Below are 14,005 nucleotides of genomic sequence, written 5' to 3' on the forward strand. Positions count from 1 at the left end.
CCGCCTCTCCTCCTCTTCTTCGTATGGGTCTGACTGGATCCTTCCGCGCGTGCGTCCGCTTCTCCTCGAACTGAAGCGTCACAGGCAGGAGGTCAACATCCGGGTTCAGCCCCGATGAATTTGGGCTTGGGCGCGCTGCTGCTGCAGGGAAGGCGGTCCACCACTGCTCGTGCCTCCACAACAACCATCTCTCCCCATGACCTGTGCCCAAATTGGATCCACAACCTAGGACATGCCCTAGCAAGGTAAGTACGTGATTTATTCCCAATCCTTGCTCCCCTCGATTCTTGCTGCTACGTACTTGTTGTGTGTGTCCTTTGTTCCTTGTTGATGCGCCTTCTGTCAGTCGATGCCTCCTCATCTCTTGTCCTCACCACATGGACTTGGAGATGGCGCTGAGGAGGAAAATGAGATCCGGGCGTAATCGAGTGTATTGGCAGCAGCTAGAGCGATGTGTCTTTCTATACGTAACCTTGCTTGTTTAGATGACCTGGTTTGTTCTTGTGGTAAGAGAACTAGCATCAATTAGTGCATACTTTGCTTTTTATGCAAGAATTTGTTAAGGTAAATATTCCATATTATATCCATGATTCTGAAGTAACATTGTGCAACAATTTCCTGTAATATATATCTTCGGATGAATTGGTAGTCACACACCCACGACACTTTACCTTTGAAGCCTGTATATATTTGTGAGTGTACAAGCATAATTAGTTATAGGGGAGAAAGGTGCTGCTCTTCTCTTGAAGACCACAAAGGTTCATGCCCTTTGCCGATTGATTTTTCTTTATTGTATTGATCAGCTTTGCCAAGTCATTTTGTGGTATTTAGCATTCTCAAATTTTTATATTTAGCTAAATTTAATCTTGACCTGATTTGCTCTGCCCAATACACGCATGATGCCTTTTCTTTTCCATCAACTGGATGCAAGTTTAGTTTACCCTTTAGACTTTGTGTTAGATTAGCCTTTCCTGTACATACGTTCTTTGATGGATCAACTGTGTTCGATTGTAGGTACTGTATATACGTTCTTTGATGGATCAGCTCCGTTAGATTGTAGATACTGCTGAGAACAAAGTGGTATTTGGATATGATATTAGTTTTACAATCATTTTTTTTGCTAATTTTAATCTGATGCAAAAGAGTTCAGTATAATTAAAATTTGGTTTCATATAGAAGCTCCATCATTGGAATCAGTATACTTCTGCTGATAAATCCCTTTGTATGATCATGCTTTTTAGGAATTGATATTCCAATCAATCTATTGATGTGGTGTTTGTCGGAGGCGAAGAGTAGCGACGGGTTCATTCTGAGGTCGTCTTTCTCGAGGTACATTCATGAGTCAGTGCGTCACTTCAGTTCACCTTACCACAAATGCTTTGCGGGCTGCTCTCTCATCTAAGTATGTACGCCTTGTATATTGCAGTTCTTCCTAAGCGAGTATTATTGCAGATCCCAGAAGAAGACTAACTTCTGCTTGTTTCCACCACCACAATATTTTCTTCATTGGCAGGATTACTGCTACAACCAAACTTAGAATCATGCTAGGTATGCATATTCGGAGTATAAGATTATGATGACAAGTTCTGAGAATCCGAGCATCTGAGGTGAGCTTCCCGGCGATGGCGGCGACGCTCGTGGGCATCGCGGCGCTCGGAGATGCAGCAGATCCCCACCAGGCCGTGCTGGCACTTGGGGTACTCCCCGACGACGACGGCCCAGCGGCGGATGGTGCGAGGGAGGCCGGCCACCGCGACGAGTTCCTCTTCCTCTCTCCCCGATCTAGGTCAGATCCCGTTTAACCCCCTCCTGCCCTGATCGCTTGTGCCATGATTTGCTCCGTGTTTGGATGAGGAAGTAGACCAGCAGGAGGAAGAGAGGATCTCGGGACGCGCTCCTTATTGGACTATTGAAATATGCAGTAATAAAAGAGATTAAACGTGTTTAGAAGAGAGCACTAAGATAAGAAGCAGCGAAGAATAGAATAGAATAGCAAGTCATAGTTTTAAGAGTGAAAAGAATGAGAGAGTAACTAAGAAATTAGAATAGAGAGAAGATTTGCAGAGTTAAAAGAGTATGAATCCTACACTTTCTAGCTGAGAATAGATAGAGAGAAAGCAAGACACAATCAGTTCTAGACACCATAAACCATAAGTTGTAGCCTTGTACAGACAAGCAGAAGTACAAGAACATGAGATGATGCAGAGAAGAGAGTGATATAGTGAGAATACATAAGTAAATCTCGTCTGTACTTAATTTGGGGGAAAAGAGAGATGAATTTGGGAGAGTCTTCTTCAGTCCATGATTCTTGGGGGCTGTAGATTTTTTTGGTAGTGTACGTGTTGTGTCGTACCCACAAATATCTGTTCTGCACCATGATAGCATGAGCTTGATGCAACCATATGGTTCTTAAGAGTATGTTGCTTGTTAAAAAAAGAGTTTGATAGTCTGATTTGGTTCTCATGGTGGTATGTTTCCTATCATCTCCTTTTTTAGTTTCTAACTTTATGCTTTCATTTTTTCTCTTGGCCAGCAAGAGCAGTAGGAGGCGGCGGGGAGGATGAGCAAGGAGACAGCGGGAGGAAGAGAGATTCTTGGCGGCGCGCTTGCCTTATTGGACATGTTGTGCAGCTCACTGTTTTTTCTCTTGCCATCATCTCCAATAGTGTCGAGTCCCCTTCCTGGCGCCAATTGCAACACATATCTCCTTTAACTGATTAGCCATTGTTTCCCGCAGCCGGTTTAGTTTTGTCTCGAACATCCGTTTTCTTTGAGATTTGTTTTTGTCGTGTGCTGATTATTTAGACATCCTCTCTCTGCCACCACAACCTATCCAAGCAAGCAACAGATCGAGGAGGACGGAGGCACGGCATGACGGCGACCGTGGCATAGATCAAGAGCATGGCCATGGGCTCATGGCCTGGGAGCGAATCAGGCATCCTGGATCACGACGGAAGCTGGAAGCCGCGAGAGCTGCCCGAAGAAGAGGGCGACGACATGGGGTGGAGGCTGAGGAAGAGGGCGACGAAGCGGGGGTGGAAGAGGGTGTGTCTGTGGTTATCGCCTTCCGAGACGACGCGACTTGATGATTTAGATTCGCCTTCCGAGATGATGCGACGCAGCAATTCAGATTTCTCTCCTTCCTCGCCTCAACGACATGCTCTGCTTCTCTAGCTTGTAGGTTGTGGCCTTTCTCTTCTCCTCTTGTTTCCTTGCATTCTGATCAAGCCATGGTGCATATTGCCTCTGGTTTGCTTATGTGAGTGTGCTTCTATACAGAAAATTTGATTTGCTTGTTTTTCATTTCTTTAGGGGTATGAGGAGAGAGCTCTATTGTTTGCAGCGGTTGCATCATTTCGACCAGTGATATGATTGATCTTTGCTATGTGGACCAATGGCATGATGTGTACCTAAGGTTGGAGGTGCTGAATTGGGTAAGAAAAAGATGACAACCATTTGCTTGTTTTTCACTTCTTTAGGGATATGAGGACAAATCTCTATTGTTAGTCAGCTACTTCCATTTTGGATGATTAATTATTTGCATGAAGGTTCAGAGAATGGCCTTTATTGCCTTACAGTCCAACTGATAAACAGAACAGTGCCTTACATAAGCACTAATGGCGATCTTATATACTTATATGTATATGTTTTCTTTATGCAGAACACGCGAGAAATCACTGATGCGCATGGCTGGCAGCTTTCGCACGATGAAGTAAAATTGGCAGGTGCTTTTCTCTACTTTCTAATATTATCCATATATCACAGGGCAAAGATAGGTAGTTTTAGCAGGGATTAGTGGTTCATCGCAATTTTTCTAGCTTCTTTTGTCCTCCAAATGATACAGAAGGCGGTCAAGTTCCATCCTCTAATTTCTTGTGATCTTTGTAGGACCAATTAGGATGCATACCTGAAGGAGTGAATCTACTGGTTCGGCTGAAAATTGATCTCTATTTGGTTTATGTTTTTGCGTTTGGTTTTGCCGGCCGCTCGTCCTTGGTATGCTCATCCATCTTGGCGGCTCTGCTTGCCTGCTTCTCCTTTCTAACTCAGGTAAATGGACCGTTCTTTAATTTGTCTGGGGAACGACTCTTCTTTTACCTGTCTATTCCATAGCATGCCGGTGCACTGACCACTTCATGTCCATTTATTTATTAGGTTATGCGATCTCTTGTGTTGCTGCGTCCCGATCTTCTGCTTTGTTGCATCGCTATTCTGTCATCGAGGTTTGCTTGCTTTCTGTCTAGCTAAAATGCATATTTCCTTTCCTGTACGTGTTGTCATGGTGTTTAAATTGCCAATCATTTTAAGTTTCTAGATCTGGCACGCCATCGTGTATTGTTCGGCCTCGTCCCGCTTATATGTCATGCTTGTGTGTGAGCAGAATGTGTCCGCTTATTTCAGTCATTATACATGTTTTGGAGGTTGTGGTGGCAGAGTAGTGTGGTGTGCTTTATGACGCTTTCGTATCTGTGTGAGGTTGCAGAGGACGTGTATGTACTTGCTGGGGTGGAATTCAAATTGTGAGGGATGGTTGTGCTCAGATTTGGTCGCTGCTGGTCGGTTCTTGACTTCAGCGCATGAAAACCTGCAACTGCTATCAAGCGAACCACAGGTAACTAAACTTCTGATTTGGTGATGTAGACATAGATCTACCTGATCCCAATTACTGGAGTATTTTAGTTCTATTGATTTGTAGCATCTATATTATTAGATATACATTTACGGATGTGCTTCTTTAGTGTGCCTTCTCTCATCTCACAGTAAATTGTTTTGTTGTTCTAAATAATTGTTGCAGGAGGGAGCAGGAGGCATAGAAGAAATCCCAAGCCATTTTTGCTTAGCTGTAGCATCTTCCACTGACAATAAGTCTGCACAGCAGCTTGGTGAGGTTTGTTCTTGCATTTAAAAACATAAGTCTTTCAGTTGCTCTCTACTCGCTGGTAAAAACGCAGTGTGAATTTCCTTTATAAATACCCAGCTGAAGAATACCTTAGTTAAATCAATCAATAGTGAGTTGTATTACTAGAGAGTAGAGACGTAAGAAAACGCCCTTAGGTGTGACACTCTACGTGGTTACCTTCTTAGTCCCAGCTATTGACATCATACCGAGATCACACTCTACCAAGCGGAATATTTGTTTCTATGTACTTCTGGATGCTAATTTACCGTTCTTGATTTTCATGGGGATATTCCTTCATTATTTGGTTACCTGTCAATGCTTGGTCCTATTTCCCACATTGTGCTTTGACTTCTTGCATTTTTTCCGTCTAAAGTTATTAGGCTACTGCTGCCTGGTTTGCCCATGATGAACCACTAATTATGATGCACTGCTGGCTGGTCTGCCTTTTTTATGCCTTTTTAGTGACAACATTCAGACTTAATGTTTATTACTTCATTTCAGAGTTCTAAATTAAGACATCGCGGTCAATTTATATGGTCTTCTGAAGTTTCACCTTCCCTTTGTCATATTGGTTTGATCAAATCAATGGGAAGCCGGATGACTTTGATGTACTGGCTTACAGTCTCATTAAGTACTCCCTCTTCAAACTAATACAAGACCTTTTAGATCACTACTTACCTTTTAGATCACTAAAATAGTGATCTAAAAGGTCTTACATCTTAGTGCACATTTAACTACTTTATTTACTGTACTATTGTGGGTGCACCGCAGAATAAAGCAGTCCTCCATTTTTCTTCTCTGCGGGCTAATGTTCTTGCTCAGTATAAGCTAACAATGGAGAAACTGACCAAGCTATCTTTCATGATCAGTTACACACCAAGCCTATATTTTTGCTGCTTCTACATGTTGCTATGATGGTCATTCAGCCCATTTTCTTGAACCTGCACTACAACGAGAGACCTAGGCTGCTTCTTTGTGGCTTCCAAACTTGAAATGTTTGTTTTGAAGTTAGTTTAGTTTTTTGTTGTGGATTCACAGCTTCTCGCATGTACCGTCCTCTTAGACTTTTTGATGTCCAAAGAAACTAAATGAAGATATGGTGGTATGGTCTCAATAGTACAACTTAAAGCCTTCCATGCTTTCTATTTCTCTAAAATTTGCTCTTGAAGAATAATGTATCTATGTTAGATCCGGTGGGAAAAGGCGGCTTCCAAGCAGAGGATGCAGGAGTGTTGCCACATTTGGTTTTTGACTTGGGTGTTCAAATATTCTCACAATACTTGGCTCCCTCTCGGTCTCTGCGCCATTGGCGCAACGCGCAACGAGTCATCTAGTGGTAATAAAACCAAAACCACACAACCTATTTACTACCATCGCCTTTCATGACAACTCCAATCTGCCTCCTTGTTTACCTTCATTGGAATTGAAAATTAATGGAGGAATGTGTTACGGATCTGACAAGTAGCGAATTTGTGGGGTTTCACAACACAATTCTAAAGACATTCGCTGTCAGCTATCTCTCCATGCCTTTCTAAGGGCACATTTTTTATTTTGTTAAATGTTCTCATCTCTTGAGTTGGCTCTAATTTCGTCTTGCAGAACATTAGAGCAACTCTAGCAGACCCCGCATCCAGCCGGCCCGCAAACCGCGCTTGCAGTTTGCGGAAAAACTATTTTGCGGGCCGGCGTGGAGGACCGCAGATGCAGACACCGCATAACGGACCCGTAAAAAAGGATATTCACAGAATATGCTCTTTTAATTTGATCCAACATAATGCATTTCTTTGCTTTTTTCAACAATATTGGATACATAAGACATCATCAAATCTTTGCTAGAATAGTAAGACCAAAGAAAACAAGAACCACAAGTATGCATTTTATAAGATTTCCAACTTCCATAACTGCTCCCACTAGTTGAAGCAATATCTTCTCCATGCACTCATTGTTGATCTGCGGATTCTTGATCTTGCATTCTTCATTCTTCATCTTTGGTTCAAAAGAAATAGATGTTGCTTCCCCTCTATTTGCAAATGCAACCGCATCATTGCCTTCAATTCTACTAAGGAGTGCACGGACGTCTATTAAATTTCTTTCTATTAATAAATCAATGTATTCGCCTTTCCAAAACCAAAATGAGCATCCATCTTCCTACACACATGATGATGTTTGACATGAGCTACCGCAATTACACCAAAGAATGAGCTATCAAAATGAGCCGAATGAAAACAACACGTACCCCATCGTTTTTCGCATTTGAAGAACACCCATCTGCTTTGGTGTGCCCGAAGTTAGTCGCAGCACTGTTCGCGTGAAGTCGTCGCACTGTATGAGCGGCATTGGCGAGCCACAGAGCTGCTGCGGGGGCGCCGAGCCCGGTGGACGACGGGACGAATCCATGCCCGCAAACTGGCGGAGGCGGTGGGAGGACGAACCCGTACCTGCATGCGGCGATGCGTCTTTGCCGGGGCTGCGGGAGATGCTCCTCGACCATTCCATCGCTTGGCGCAGCCACCGGCGGCCGGAAAAGCCAATCCGACGGCTCGTGATGCAGGGCTGCAGATCCGCAACTTTCCAGCCCGGCGACGCGGGAGGGGGGAGAGGGGAGGCCTCGTGCGTGTGGCGGCCTTTTTTGCATGCTCTCGCCGGCTGCTTTCGCCGGAATCTTGGGCAGCGGCCCGGCGGCGGGGCAAGGGGGAGAGGGGAGATGGTTGGTGGGGAAAGCATGGGCTGAAATGTCCCCCCACGAACCGCTTCCGCTTATATGTAGGGCACCGCAGCGGCGAGTGGGAAACCCACGAGTACGCGGGTTGGGGCCGAGATTTTGTCGCGCCCCTCAAAATTTTTTGCGGGCCAGCCGCGTATGCGGGGTTTGTTCGGGTGGGAATTTTCGCGCCGGCCCGCATTTTGGCGGTTATTTTGCGGGTCGGGACTTTTTGCGGGGTCTGCTAGAGTTGCTCTTACCCCTAGACTTTGAAAGAACGCGGGAAAAACAAAAATATCGAAGATACTAGATCAACAAATATAGCAAGAGTGTAACCTGTGTTGACATGCAATTTCAAATCATTTTTGAGAACTGATGACAGTGAGGTTCCCTCACTGCCTTTTTTTATATTAATATGTTAAGAGAAGGGGGGTTAGAAAGTCCATAGAGTTACAGATTACATTAGAGAGGGGGGGTATAGAGACTAAACTATTACAAGATCTTTTTTACAAGGATCTTTACAGAGAATCGGCAAGGGATAAGATGTAGGGGCCATGCTCCTGCTTTGCGCTATGAACTAGCATGGCAAAGTCCCGTTTGAATCTGTCCCTCCAGGATCCAAACGAGGGCTGAATCCCACGGAAGTGCTTGTCATTTCTCTCCTTCTAGATCCCCCAAGCTGCCACCACAAAGACTTCGAGGAACATTGGTCGAGCCCATCTAGTCTTGGCCTCATGCAATTTCCTCAACCTGCACGGATTACTTGGCCATTGTATCCCAAGAGTGTTCCAATTTCTCTGACTGAAGGGGCAAGTAAAAAAGAGGTGCATAATGTCTTTCTCCGGAGGGTTATAGCAGAGCAGACACGTGTAACCATCATTTTGGATTATGTAATGTCTTCTCTTGAGCATGTTTCTAGTGTTCAATCTATCGGACATTAGCAACCATAAGAAAACTTTCCATTGCATGGTGCATTTGGATTTCCAAATCCACTTGAAGGAATCATTGACCTGAACTTGGCTGAAGCAATAAACATAGTATTGTGTGGCACGAAAAACTCCCCCCCCCCAAACACAAGACCAAATATCCTGTCCTTGGTGATGGATACCTCCATAGTATCCGCCTGCAAACCAGCCACCTCTTGTCGTGCCTCATGCGATAATGGAAGGTGAAACACCTTGCTCAATCATTGAGAAGAAAGCAACTGGCGCACCGAGATATCTGGATCTATAGCAAACGAGAAGGCTCTCGGGAACCGATCCTGAAAAACCTCATTTTTCCATTTGTCCTTCCAAAAGAGGATTGTGTCACCCGCAGCCACTTCCGCCTTGGTGATCCCTCGATAGATATCCGAGAGCTGCATGACATCCCTCCACCAAAACGAGCCACAGGGCTTTGTTGCATGAGGTACCTTACATGTATAGTAAGCATTCCAGATCAAGTTTACCCAGGGGACATCAAGCTTGTTATAGAACTTGTGGAGCTGTTTGAGCAGAAGCCCTTGATTTTGGATTTTGATATCAATGACTCCCAGGCCTCCTTTGTTCTTTGGTCTACACACGATCCCCCATGCTGCCAGAGAGCTACTTTTGTTTCCATCATTCGATTTCCTCACCCAGAGACAAGGTCTGCGCAGTTTATCAAGGTGTTCAATGATTTTAGGGTTTATCTTGATCGAACACATGGCATATATGGCTAGATAGGTCACTACAGAATTTAGTAAAGTTAGCTTGGAGCCATAATCCAACAAGGACATAGCAGCGGGAACCCTCCTCTGCACTGACGTGACCAATGGCATCAAATCATTTACAAACGGACGCGTGGTGCCCATGGGTAAACCAAGATACGTGAACGGCATCTGGCCAATTGAGCAACCAAAAACTGCCGCCAACATCGTGGCATTCATCTGATCCAGGTTGATAGGTACCAAAGTGGACTTGTGAAAGTTGATCTTGAGACCCACAGATGTTGCGTAATCCATCAAAATATTCCTCAACACCTGAGCCTGCATGGGGCAAGCGGGGAGCACAACGATCGTATCGTCAGCATACTGGATTACAGGGTAGTCATTATTTGGCGTTGGTATAGGTAGTTGGATCAGCCCTGAGTTGCAGGCATCATTGATCGCCGACTGCAGCATATCTGTTGTGAGAACGAAAATCAGTGGTGATAGAGGATCACCCTGACGAACAACGCAAAGACACTGGAACTGCTTCCCCAGGGTGCCGTTGACCAGCACCGCAGAACAACCAGAGGAAAAAATGCAATTGATCCAGCCCAACCACTTATCATCAAATCCCATACTGCGCATGATCTCAATCATTGGTTCATGCTGAATCGTGTCGAACGCCTTCGCAAAGTCCAACTTCAGGATACAACACTCACTCCCAAAAGCCTGACATTGATGGATGTACTCAAAGGCCCAAGCCAAGCAGTCTTGGATCGACCTCCCTTTGAGAAAACCATACTGATTGCGATGGATAACCTTAAGAACAATTTTTTGTAGACGATTAGCTAGCAACTTAGTTATAAGCTTGAGACAACAGTTGAGCAAGATGATTGGTCTGTAATCATTAGAAGTTTCGGGTGACTGGATCTTCGGGATGAGTGTGATATAACCTGAGTTGAGACTTTGAAGATCTAGAGTACCATCATAGAAATCCTTGCAAAGACTGTAAAAATCTTCTTTGACAATATGCCAGCAAGATTTGAGGAAACAACTGAACCCATCGGGGCCCGATGCTCTATCCGCAGGCATCTCCTGCACCACCTTGTCTATCTCCTCGTGCGTGAAGGGTTTAGTCAGCTCATCCAAGCCTTCAACTTTCTTAATAATTCTTGCCAGATCAAATTTCATTTCATGAGGTGTCTTTCTGCCCAATCTTTCCTTATATGTTTCAAAGAGCTCCTTCGCTTTACCTGCATGGTCAGAAACAACAGTACCATCCTGAAGTTTGAGAGAGGTGATGGAATTTTTGCGATATCTCTCCGACGCCGCCGAGTGGAAAAATTTATTATTATCACCCCCACATTTGAACCAACAAACTGTGTACCTCTTCTTCCAATATTCTTGTTTATAGCCGAGGAGGGTGACCAAATGATCCTTAAGAATTCCCCTGAAGTTTGCTTCAGGTATTGTCAACGCCTGTTTATCTTCAATATTATCCAGTTCGAGAAGCGCCCAGTTTGAATTGTCAATGCACAGATTCAAACGAGAGATGTTTTTACTCCATTTTTTGAGAGCATACCTCAAGTTTTTCAGCTTCTTGCATAACAATGCAGCTGAGTTGGGCGCATAACAATACTTATCCCATGTTGCCTAAACCAGCTCCAAGAAACCTGGATGTGAAATCCAGAAATTTTCAAACCTAAACACCTTACTTTTGGGGACAGAGGACTCTATGGAGACCACACAAGGAGTATGATCTGAGACTGGCTTGGGGAGTGGCCCCACGGTGGTGTTAGGATAGTTCGACGTCCAGTTTGAGGAAGTAAAGAAGCAGTCGATTTGTTCCAGCAGAGGATCAGTCTGCATATTGCTCCACGTGAACTGTCTGCCCTTAATTGGTAGCTCAGCCAGCGCTTGAGATTGTATAAAATCATTAAACATTAGCATGTCATTAGCATCCCCTCCAGGTTTGTTACGATTATCGGGCGCTCTAATGTAATTAAAGTCAGCATAGAGAAGCCAATCATCATCGTCAGGTATGTCCAAACCAAACAACCAAGAAGTGAAAGTGGCTCTGGCAAGCCCAGTACATGGCCCATAAACATTAATAAGATTCCACTTGTTGGCAGTTTGCAGAGAAGTAAACTGAATACCCAAAGCAAAAGATTCTGAACAAATCACAGTGCCATTAAACATCGAACTATCCCAAAGCACAATTAAACCACCAGAGGCCCCCTGAGAGGGTGATGTCTACTACACAACCTTCTTCTTGTAGACGTTGTTGGGCCTCCAACTGCAGAGGTTTGTAGGACAGTAGCAAATTTCCCTTAAGTGGATGACCTAAGGTTTATCAATCTGTAGGAGGCGTAGGATGAAGATGGTCTCTCTCAAGCAACCCGGCAACCAAATAACAAAGAGTCTCTTGTGTCCCCAACACACCCAATACAATGGTAAATTGTATAGGTGCACTAGTTCGGCGAAGAGATGGTGATACAAGTGGTATATGGATAGCAAATAAAGGTTTTTGTAGTCTGAAAATATAAAAATAGCAAGGTAACTAATGATAAAAGTGAGCACAAACGGTATTGCAATGCTAGGAAACAAGGCCTAGGGTTCATACTTTCACTAGTGCAAGTCCTCTCAACAATAATAAAATAATTGGATCATATAACTATCCCTCAACATGCAACAAAGAGTCACTCCAAAGCCACTAATAGCGGAGAACAAACGAAGAGATTATGGTAGGGTACGAAACCACCTCAAAGTTATTCTTTCCAATCAATCCGTTGGGCTATTCCTATAAGTGTCACAAACAGCCCTTGAGTTCGTACTAGAATAACACCTTAAGACAAAAATCAAACCAAAACCCTAATGTCACCTAGATACTCCAATGTCACCTCAAGTATCCGTGGGTATGATTATACGATATGCATCACACAATCTCAGATTCATCTATTCAAACCAACACAAAGTACTTCATAGAGTGTCCCAAAGTTTCTACCGGAGAGTCAAGACGAAAACGTGTGCCAACCCCTATGCATAGATTCCCAAGGTCACGGAACCCGCAAGTTGATCACCAAAACATACATCAAGTGGATCAATAGAATACCCCATTGTCACCACGGGTATCCCACGCAAGACATACATCAAGTGTTCTCAAATCCTTAAAGACTCAATCCGATAAGATAACTTCAAAGGGAAAACTCAATCCATTACAAGAGAGTAGAGGGGGAGAAACATCATAAGATCCAACTATAATAGAAAAGATCGCGATACATCAAGATCGTATCACCTCAAGAACACGAGAGAGAGAGAGAGAGAGATCAAACACATAGCTACTGGTACATACCCTCAGCCCCGAGGGGGAACTACTCCCTCCTCGTCATGGAGAGCACCGGGATGATGAAGATGGCCACCGGAGAGGGATTTCCCCTCCGGCAGGGTACCAGAACGGGTCTAGATTGGTTTTTGGTGGCTACGGAGGCTTCTGGCGGCGAAACTCCCGATTTATTCTGCTCCTGGATGTTTTTAGGGTATATGGGTATATATGGGAGGAAGAAGTACGTCGGTGGATCTCCGGGCTGTCCACGAGGCAGGGGGGCGCGCCCCCCTCCCTCGTGGGCAGCCCGGGACTCTCCTGGTCCAACTTCGATACTCTGTGGGCCTCTTCTGGTCCAAAAATAAGTTCTGTGAAGTTTCGGGTCAATTGGACTCCGTTTGATTTTCCTTTTCTGCGATACTCTATAACAAGGAAAAAACAGAAACTGGCACTAGGCTCTGGGTTAATAGGTTAGTCCCAAAAATAATATAAAAGTGTATAATAAAGCCCATAAAACATCCAAGGTTGATAATATAATAGCATTGAACAATCAAAAATTATAGATACATTGGAGACGTATCAGCATCCCCAAGCTTAATTCCTGCTCGTCCTCGAGTAGGTAAATGATAAAATCAAAATTCTTGATGTGGAATTATACCTAAAATATTTATCTAAGTAATTCTCTTCATTTTGGCATGAATGTTCAGATCCATAAGATTCAAGACAAAAGGTTAATATTGACATAAAAATAATAATACTTCAAGCATACTAACTAGGCAATCATGTTCTAACATCCCAAATTTTAAATTTGGAATGTTATACATAGGTCATTCATGCATATCATATTTTATTGCTTTTCCATTTCGCAATCCTCGAAAACCTAAGCAACTCAAGGACCCACAGAGAGAGTTGGGGATTTTCCCTGTTTTCATATTTGATTTTATCAAATAATGAAACGAGGATTTTGATTTTAATTATTTTCTCTCCGAAAAATATTTCTTGTTAAAAATAAATGAGAGGAGATAATATGACTTCTCCAAAATAATTGAAATATTGGAGGAAAATATTAAAATCATTTATTTGATTTTATTTGGTTTTATTCGGATTTTAGTTGCATTAGAATTTTTTTTGCATGTTTTCAAAATTGCATTTGAGGGCCAAAAAGATGTTCATCTTGTTCTAAATATTTTATTTAGATGGTGAAAATTTATTTTGGTATTTTTAGGTTTTTATTTTATTTTTTAGAATTTTATTTCTGTCGGCGAAATTTATTTATTTTTTAAAAAAGTTTCCTGCGCCCGACTGGGCCTAAGGCCCAGCCGAGCTAGGCCGGCCCGAGCGCCACCGCCCCCGCGCGCGTGCGCCACCCCCGCCGCCGCTCGGACCGGAGTCCGAGCCGGACTCCGCCTCCGCCAC

General features: G+C 43.7%; 1 long non-coding RNA gene across 10 annotated transcripts; it reads left to right on the forward strand.

Annotated features, from left to right (window-relative positions):
* Positions 1-6: 6 nt before the first annotated feature.
* On the forward strand, positions 7-6,122 carry LOC119303037. Of its 10 annotated transcripts, none has more exons than XR_005147815.1 (12): positions 7-245; positions 1,015-1,080; positions 1,242-1,402; positions 1,514-1,786; positions 2,534-3,181; positions 3,313-3,434; positions 3,662-3,725; positions 3,889-4,050; positions 4,156-4,223; positions 4,484-4,612; positions 4,796-4,888; positions 5,402-5,765. It is a non-coding gene; the product is annotated as an uncharacterized LOC119303037 (long non-coding RNA). The 10 variants fall into 10 exon arrangements; XR_005147819.1 differs by having other exon boundaries at positions 1,242-1,329; XR_005147814.1 differs by lacking the exons at positions 1,015-1,080; positions 5,402-5,765 and adding an exon at positions 5,770-6,122.
* The last annotated feature ends 7,883 nt before the right edge of the window (positions 6,123-14,005 follow it).

The sequence above is a fragment of the Triticum dicoccoides genome, chromosome 5A (genome assembly GCF_002162155.2).
Source record: "Triticum dicoccoides isolate Atlit2015 ecotype Zavitan chromosome 5A, WEW_v2.0, whole genome shotgun sequence".
Lineage (NCBI taxonomy): Eukaryota > Viridiplantae > Streptophyta > Magnoliopsida > Poales > Poaceae > Triticum > Triticum dicoccoides.